Source organism: Danio rerio, chromosome 6 (genome assembly GCF_049306965.1).
Source record: "Danio rerio strain Tuebingen ecotype United States chromosome 6, GRCz12tu, whole genome shotgun sequence".
Taxonomy (NCBI): Eukaryota; Metazoa; Chordata; class Actinopteri; order Cypriniformes; family Danionidae; genus Danio; species Danio rerio.
The window spans coordinates 60,390,001-60,400,000 of record NC_133181.1 but is presented as its reverse complement, the minus strand read 5'-3'; the positions used below and the strand labels follow the sequence as shown (position 1 = coordinate 60,400,000).

At 30.7% G+C, this 10,000-nt stretch overlaps 1 protein-coding gene across 2 annotated transcripts in view; it reads left to right on the top strand.

Moving 5' to 3' along the window:
- The window catches only part of cbfa2t2 (CBFA2/RUNX1 partner transcriptional co-repressor 2), a 103,930-nt gene that overhangs the window by 43,229 nt on the left and 50,701 nt on the right, over positions 1–10,000 (top strand). Inside the window, exon 1 of one of the 2 annotated variants that reach the window (XM_073953345.1) lies at positions 4,264–4,350. The gene's annotated coding sequence lies outside the window, so the exon portion shown is untranslated. 2 annotated transcript variants of the gene reach the window in all.

The window sequence follows — 10,000 nt, the reverse complement described above, 5'->3', positions numbered from 1 at the left end:
TCTTGAATTACATAGCTTTAAACACTTTTTGTAAAATAATGCATCTCAGAAGGTGGCGCCATCTTTTGTGTTGCCTAAAAATACTCTCCAGGTAGGCAGCAAACTTTGATTCGCAGTGTTTTTCATTGGAAACAGAGCTTCTGCGGCGTCTCCATATGTGGTGTAATGGCCACACACTCCTTTCAGATGCGTTTCTGAGTGGAAAGTCGTGTTTTTTTGTGTGTTTAAGCCGGCTTTTATAGATGTGTATTCAAATGCAAATAAAGGGAGCTGGTGTTAACGCTCATTAACTCAAGTATCAAGCCAAACACACTCCCTAAAGACATACACATCACTGTCTGCACACCAACAACAGGCTTTATAGAACCGTTTTGACTTGTGCTCACTCAATTTTTATTGTGATATTGAGAATAAACAGCAATATTTTACTTTAATGAAGTAAATATTGTAAATATAAAATAGATTTGTTTATAGCAAGATGTTATTAATCAACTTAAAGTGCAATTTAAAGGTATAATTAATTAGGTTAGTTAAGTGAACTGCTTTTATTCCTGGTAAAAAATTTATAATAATAGTAATTATATCTTCTAAGGAACTACTATGAAAATGTGCTTTCTTTTTTAAACATCATATTTAAAAAAATTAAAGAATATTAATAGGAAGGCAAAAAAAATTATAATTATTATTTATAATAAATATATTTATATTTATTTATTTTTATTAATCTAAAAACAGATGTCTGGCTTACTGCAAATATATATACACACACACATATATATATATAAACCTAATTTATATTCATAATAAAATTATTAATTAATTGATTAATATTAAATAGATGAAGAAATAATTAAAATATATTTATATATTTTGATAATAAAATATTTGTAATAAAATTATTAATAATAAAGAAATAATTGTAGAATATATTTATTCACTGGTTAGTTTGCATGTTCTCCCCATGTTGGCGTGGTACAGGTGAATTGGGTAAGCTAAATTGACCATACTGTTTGAGTGTGAATGCAAAAGTGTGTGGGTGTTTCCCAGTGATGGGTTGCAGCTGGAAGGGCGTCCGCTGCGTGAAACATATGCTAGATAAGTTGGCGGTTCATTCCGCTGTGGCAACCCCAGATTATTAAAGGGACTAAGCCGAAAAGAAAATGAATGAATTTTGCTATAAAAAGATTTTTGGCTGACTGTAAATATATATATATATATATATATATATATATATATATATATATATATATATATATATATATATATATATGTCCAAAATCTGTTTATTTTGGATTATATTTATTTAAATCTGTTTATTTTAGATACTTTTCTAAATATTAGGTAATGACGTCCAGTATTGAGTAATTAATCTGACTGATCTATGTTTCTCTCAGTAAACGTGATGAATTGTTGTTATTTCTGCTCGTATCGTGTTTCACTCTGTCTCTGTGTGATTAGAAATCTCTGAGCGTGAGGTCATGCATTTCTGACTTTCGTTTTGGATCGCAGGAGCATTTGGCCGCTGGTCACGGTTCTGTTTATTTGTGCAGAAGTGGAAGGAAAACCAGATCCAGATATTGTAGATAATGTTTCTTATTACACGTAAGATTGTGTTCAAACACGCCTTCCTCATCCCAGAGGAAACGAAGATGATCTGACATGCATATTTCATCAAGGGGTTTTCATATTTCATTATACTATTTTATTTTTATTTATATTTAATAGTCCTATTTTTAAATGATTATTCATAAAGGTGTGGTATCTGTCCCATTAAGCAATAAATAAAAAAAAATAATAAATAAATAAATAAATAAACAAATAAATAAATAAATAAATAAAATGAATAAATAAATAAACAAACACAAATAAACAAATAAATAGGGCTATAAAAATATAAATATACATGCATAAAAAAATGAATGCGTGCACATTATTACAATTTAGTTTACATATTAATTATCAGTATTAACTGATTTATTACCGTATATTTTAAAGATATTGGCTATTCGTTTATTTTTAATTTTTTTATTATTAGTGAAAGTGTTTTATCTGTCTCATTAAGCATAAATTAATAAAATAAATGATACAATAATTAAAAAACAAACAAATATATAAATAGGGCAAAAAAATATGCCCATAAATAATGAAGAATTGCACATTATAACAATTTAGTTTAACTATAATTTCTCACTATAACTGATTTAAAACCTGATATTATTAAGATATTGGCTGTTTATTTGTGTATTTTTATTAATAGCAAGTGTGGTATCTGTTTCATTAAGCAAAAAAATAAATAAATAAATAGGGCTATAAAATATAAATATACGCTCATAAAAATGGTATCTCATGGTCTCATTAAGCAAAAATAAATAATTAAAATAAATAATAAAATGAATAGGGCTATAAAATATAAATATGCCCATAAAAGATTAACACATTCACATTATTACAAATTAGTTTATGTATCAACTGTCACTATTAACTAATTTATTACCTGACATTACTAATATTTTAGTTGTTTATTTATTTATTTTTTTTATTATTAGCAAGTGTGGTATCAGTCCAATAAACAAATAAATAATAAAATAAATAAATTTAATAAACAAACAAACAAACAAATAGGGCTATATAAATATAAATACATGCCCATAAAAATTAACATATGCACATTATCAATTCTGATTTCAATGATATTATTAAAATAATGGCTATGTATTTATTTATTTATTTTAATTAATAGCAAAAGTGTGCTTTCTGTCTTCTTAAGCAAAATAAATAATAAAATAAACAAACATTTAAATAGGACTATAAAATATAAATATATGCCCATAAAAAAATGAACATGCACATAACGATTTAGTATAAGCATCAATTCTCACTATTAACTGATTTATTACCTGATATTATTAAGATATTGGCTTTTTATTAGCACTTATTACATACTTTGCATGATCTTACATCCATAACCCTACCTAACTACAACATTAATAACTATTAAAACGCAGAAAACTATGAGTTGATTAAGTTGATTAAGTGATTAAGTGACCTTATTAACAAATGAAATAAGCTGATAAAACTGAATTAAAGCTCAATGCTGTGTGTTTTAGATCAGCACTTGACTCATTTGTATCTGTTGTATTTTAAGACATCAGCTAGGTCTCAACCTTTGAGTAATAAAATGCTCTTTTTGGAGGGAGGGAGAGGGGGTCATTCAGACTGCAGTAACGGCTGAGTTTTTGTGGGTGTTTATGGGTAACGGCTCCCTCTTTTCAGCTGGCGTTTGCTCTGTTTATCCTTTGAGTGCCAGAGCTGTTACTTATGTTAATCAGACTCCTTTAGTTTAATGCACTGAATAGAGCAGCAGCTGATTGGCCAGGAGTCATGCAGTGGGAGTGGCCTGAGTGGTGACATCAACACTGCAGACTGAGAGAAAGATAGAATAGTGTGTGTGAGTACTGGTTTTAATGGTTTATGAGGACAGTTTTTGTACAATGACTTGAGCATGACCTAGTTGTAGTCTATTATGGTGGTTTATGAGGACTTGTCTGATGCTCTTGTAATTTAAACGGCTTACTAATTATATTTGACAGGTTTTTAACATTTAATTGTTGCCACAGGTGTCATGTGAGGGTTGTTTTAGGGGTAGGGACATATAATAAGCCAGTTTTTTACTGTATAAAATACATTATGCCTATTGAGAGTCTGTAAACCCTCAATATTGACGTGTGTGTGTTAGTGAAAGAGAGAGAGAGCAGTGTGCATGCACATGTGAGACAGAATGGTCTCTGTATGTTTGTGAGACAGAGCGAGAGAGAGTGAGTGTAAGACAAGAGAGAGGTGTGTGTTTTTGTGTGTTGTGTGTGAATGAGAAACACACAGACACAGGAACACATGTGTGTGTGTGTGTTTATGTGTGTTTGTTTGAGTGAGTTGTGTCTATGTGTCTGTGCGCAAGTGAGAGGGAGAAGTGTATTTGAGTGTGTATGTCTGTGTGTGTCTGTGTGGGTGAGTGAGCAAGCGAGAGAGAGAGAGAGAAAGAGAGAGAACTGTGTGTGTGTGTGTGTGTGTGTGTGTTTGTGAGTAAGCAAGCAAGAGAGAGAAAGAGAGAGAGAGAGTGAGCAAGCCTTTCTAAAGCTCACAGCCCATCTGGACTCCATCTGTGTGTGACGGTGTGTGTGTGTGTGTGTGTGTGTGTGTGTGTGTGTGTGTGAGCACTGGGACTCCACCGCTCACATATGCGAGTGAGTTTTCGACACATGCCTCACATATGAAGCGGCGAGCAGCGAAAGAGGACTGATTTACACTGTTTGGAATAAAACACGAGCAGGAGCGGACCTTCAGAGAGAAGAGGTGAGCTTTATATACATCAGTGTGTGTGTGTGTGTGTGTGTGTGTGTGTGTTTGGGTTACACAGCGTTTGATGTAAAAACTGTAGTGTGTGATTCCTGAGATGTGGCTTGTGTTCTTGTGTTTGTACGTAAACAAGAGAAAGAGCAGATTTAAGCATATATGAATCATTTTGTGGCGTAAAATGTTCAGAATCTACCCTGAAAACATATCAGTATTCTTGTAAGTATCCTGTTTATCTTTCTTTTTACTTTGGATATATATACCATAGCAAACAAAGCATGCTTTATGACGCTATTCTCTCCCAGTAAGGGTTTGCACTTTTTGATTTACTCACTTTTGTTTACAATCAATTAAACAAATGAATATAATAAACATTTAGTAGTTTATTATATAGATTGGAAAATACGCAAATGCTTTTATCTAGTCCACGTGTTTTTAACCTGAAAGCCACAATATTAGTATCTTTTTTTTACATGACATATAAGAAATATAGCATCAATTTATAGTCAGTAAGGGGTTTGTATATGTTGATTTACACACTTTTATTTCTTTGTCAGTTAAATAGATATAGGTAGCATTGATATGGTTATGGATTATTATATAGAATCGTTTGCAATATTATGTAGTCCATCTGATTTTAATTTGCTGTTACAAAAATGAAAGCCTTAATTTCGACATTCTTGGGAATATTTGGTTTACATTTGATTTTGTATGATATGAAATATATCGTCTCATTATGGTGCTTTCATACTATTTTCTCCCAGTGAAGTGTTTGTACTGTTTGATGTATTTACTTTTATTCTTTATCAGTCGAGTAGATGCATATGGTAAACATTCATTAGTTTATTATACACACACATATATATATATAGAGAGAGAGAAATACACAAATGTACTTTTATCTAGTCAAGCTGGTGTTTAGTTTGTTGTTGCTAACCTGAAAGCCATCATATCTGTCTTTGTTTTTTATATCTTTGTTTTTACATGACATACATCACATATAGCTTCAATTTATAGTCAGTAAGGGATTTGTACATGTTGATTTAAACACTTATGTCTTTGTCAGTTAAATAGTTATAGGTAGCATTGATATGGTTATGAATTATTATATAGAATCATTTGGAAATACACAAATGCACTGTTACCTCGTCCATCTGATTTTAATTTGGTGCTACAAAAATGAAAGCCATTATATCAGTGTCCTTGGGAATGTCTAGTTTTGTTTATTTAAATTTTGACAAGATTTAGCAAGATAGAAATCAAATATAGCTTCTCTTTATGATGCTTTTACACTATTTTCTCCTTGTTAAGTGTTTGTACTTTTTGATTTACTTTTATTCCTTATCAATTAAATAGACGAATATGGTAAACATTCATTAGGATGGATGGATGGATGGATGGATGGATGGATGGATGGATGGATGGATGGATGGATGGATGGATGGATGGATGGATGGATGGATGGATGGATGGATGGATGGATGGATGGATGGATGGATGGATGGATGGATGGATGGATGGATGGATGGATGGATGGATGGATGGATGGATGGATGGATGGATGGATAGATAGATAGATAGATAGATAGATAGATAGATAGATAGATAGATAGATAGATAGATAGATAGATAGATAGATAGATAGATAGGAAAATACACAAATGTGCTTTTATCCTGTCCATGTTTTTAATTTGGTGTTGCCAATCTGACAGCCATAATATCAGTATACATTTTTAAATATCTTTGTTTTTCATATATAGCATCAACTTATGGTCAGTAAGGGTTTTGTACATGTTGATTTAAACGCTTTTATTTCTTTGTCAATTTGTACTTTTTGATTTACTTTTATCAATTAAATAGACGAATATGGTAAACATATAGTAGTTTATTATATATACATTGGAAAAAAAGCCATAATATCAGTGTTCTTAGGTATATTTAGTTTACATTAGATTTTTTATGATATGAATTATACCTTTTCTTTATGGTGCTTTCACACTATTTTCTCCCAGTCAAGTGTTTGTACTATTTAATTTATTTACTTTTATATATATATATATATATATATATATATATATATATATATATATATATATATATATATATATATATATATATATATATATATATATATATAAATATATATATATATATAGATAGATAGATAGATTGGAAAATACACAAATGTGCTTTTGTCCAGTCCACGTTTTTAATTTGGTGTTGCCAATCTAAAAGCAATGATCTATCAGACATTAATATGCAGAGATGTATGGATGTATACTGATATCCAATATCAGTATACATTTTTAAATATCTTCGTTTTTCAAATATAGCATCAATTTATGGTCAAGTAAGGGATTTGTACATTTTAATTGACAATTTTATATCTATGAATAGCTGAATATAGGTATGTTATTGATATGGTTATGGATTATTATATAGAATCGTTTGGAAATACACAAATGCACTGTTTCCTCGTCCATCTGATTCTAATTTGGTGTTGCCAATATAAAAGCCCTACTATTAGTGTACTTGGAAATATCTTTTGATTTAGCATGATATATATCAAATATCGCATTACTTTATGGTGTTTCAACACTATTGTCTCCCAGTATGGATTTGTACTTTTTGGTTTTATTTAATAGACTGAAAGACATGTAAGTAGATTTTATATATTGATTGAAAGGTACATAAATGCACTTTTATGTAGTCCACGTTCTTAATTTGGTATTGCAAACCTGAAAGCCATATATATATATATATATATATATATATATATATATATATAAAATATAGCATCAATTTATGGTCATAAGAGGTTTGATTACCTTATAAATTAAAAAGATGAATTTAGCATACATATGGTTATGGATTATTATAGAATCACTTGAAAATAAAATACAAAAAATACACCTATCGAGTCCATCTGATTTTAATTTGGTGTTGCCAATATGAAGGCCCTATTGTTCTGGCAAATATCTCGTTTACATTCGATTATGCATGATATAAGCATAATATTGCATCACTTTATGGTGTTTCAACACTATTTTCACCCAGTATGGATTTGTACTTTTTAAGTTACAGTTTTATTTCTTATGAATGGAATAAATGAATGTAATGAACATTCATTGGTTCATTTTATAGACTAAAAGACATGTAAATGTGCTTTTACTTAGGCCATGTTTTCAGCTGAAAGCCATAATATCAGTATTTTTTAAAACATCTTTGCTTTTACATGATCTACAAGTATATCAGTTTATGGTCAATTTCTTCCTGGTAAGGGGTCTGCACCTTCTTGATTTACTCTTAGTGAATTTACTTTCACTTGTATTCCTTATAAATTGAATAGATGAATATGGTAAACATTCTTTAGTTAACATACAGATTTTTCTGGAATATGCACAAATGTAATGTTATGTAGTCCATCTCATTTTAATTTAGTGTTGCAAAAATGAACGCTATAATATCAGTATTCTTGGAAATATCTTGTTTACATTAGATTTTGCATGATATGTATCCACTATAGCATTACTTAATGATGCTTCAGCACAATTTCCTCCCAAGGGTTTGTACTTTTAGATTTACTCACTTGGCAGATATTTAATCCTTATAAATTGAAAATAAATGCACTGTTAGGAGTCCATGCGGATTTAATTTAACATTGCAAACCATAATAGCAGTATTATTAGAAATATATATTGTCGACCTTTGTTTTTACATAATAACATATGGTGCTTCAACACATTTTCACTTACTTGGCAGATATTTAAATGTTTAATATATGAATATGGTAAACATTCATTAGAGTTTATTATATAGAATATTGTTTTAAAATACACAAATGATCTGTTATCTAATCTATCTGCACCTAAGTCAATATAGTACACTAAAATACAATACAAAATTATTGATATAATTGGAATGAATGCAAATGTGAATGATGATTAGGGCTGCATTAGTGCAAATTCACTTTATGTCGATTTTTGTTTGCACGGAGATAAGTTCATGCTCTTTTTGGACAGGGAAAAAAATAAATGGAGGAATTTTTAAATGAATTGCATCACGGAAAGAGTTTCAGGTCTGCTCCAGGATATTTCATCAGCCAGAAACTGCTCCGCAATCTGAATTCAATTATATTTATATACAAAAGAAAGCCTGATCACGAGTAACTGAGAAACTCAGAGTGTGTTTTTCTGAATCCACGTGGCAGAGGATTCAGGTGTGAGAAGACGCAGATAGTGGAGAGAGATTTCATTTAAAGAAAATAAATAAGTAAATTTTAAATTAAAATGCATCACCTGCTTTAATAAACCATTATAAATGCACGAGCAGATCAATGCATGACACAAAAACCTCAACATTTTATTGCAGATTTGGTGCTGATGGAGTCTTAAATACATAGTTCACAAAAAAGTGACAATTTTCCCATTTTTTACCAAGTGATTCTAAATATTAATTTGGTTACACGATAGAAGATACTTTGAAAAATGTTGGCTACACTGTATATAATAATTTTCTGTATTGTGTTATTCATGTTTGCTAATTGCATTATGGGAACTTTTATTGACATTTTGAATAGCTTGAAGGTATATATTGTGTGCATTGATGTTTTAAATTATGAAATAAAAACCTGGTAATAAATAGCCTTTTCTTCTATTTTACAGACTTATTTCTGTATATATTATTTCTTATACAATATATTGTTTCAAACTATTCAAATGTCAATAAAAGTCACTTTGTTGAACTGTAGAGTTGATTTTTCAACAACAAAAGAGCAGAGATGAAATTAATAATGCAATATACAAATGAAAATAAAACAGTCAATCACTAAGTATAAAACATGTTCGTTAATAGATATAATTAATATAATATGTAATTAATATACATATATTTTTTGGATGACTTTTTTTGACATCACCAGTTTTCAATATTATTCAAAATACTTCTTTTGTGTTTAACAGAGGAAAGAAACTTGTAATGAGAGTAAATGAGGACAGAATTGACATTTTTGGGTGAACTGTCCCTTTAATGGGCTGAATAAGAACTAAATCAAAACTACAGAGGGTGGCATAGTGGCTCAGTGGTTAGCACTGAGGCCTCACAGTAAGAAGGTCATTGGTTCGAGTCCCAGCTGGGCCAGTTGGCATTTCTGTGTGGAGTTTGCATGTTCTCTTTGAGTTGGTGTGGGTTTCCTTTGGGTGCTCCGGTTTCCCCCACAGTCTAAACACATGTGCTATAGGGGAATTGATCAACTAAATTGGCCATTGTGTGTGTGTGTGTGTGTGTGTGTGTGTGTGTGTGTGTGTTTGTTTTTGGGTTGCAGCTGGAAGGGCATCAGCTGCGTAAAACATATGCTGGAATAGTTGGCGGTTCATTCCTCTGTGGTGACCCCTGGTAAATAAGGGACTAAGCCAAAGGAAAATGAATGAATGAATGAATGAATGAATTAAACTATAGAACATGAATGTGGATCATGCTGATCTTTACAGTGAAATCTGCGAGACTAAACTCAGTTTTGCATCTCTGTTTTGAATCAGATCCAGTTGAGGAGAAACATGAGGTTGTATTGTTGGATGCTCTCAGTGCTGATCTAAGGCCTGTCGTCTGTCTTTGAGTGTTGTGTATTACTGCAGGTCTGCTGTGTGTCAAC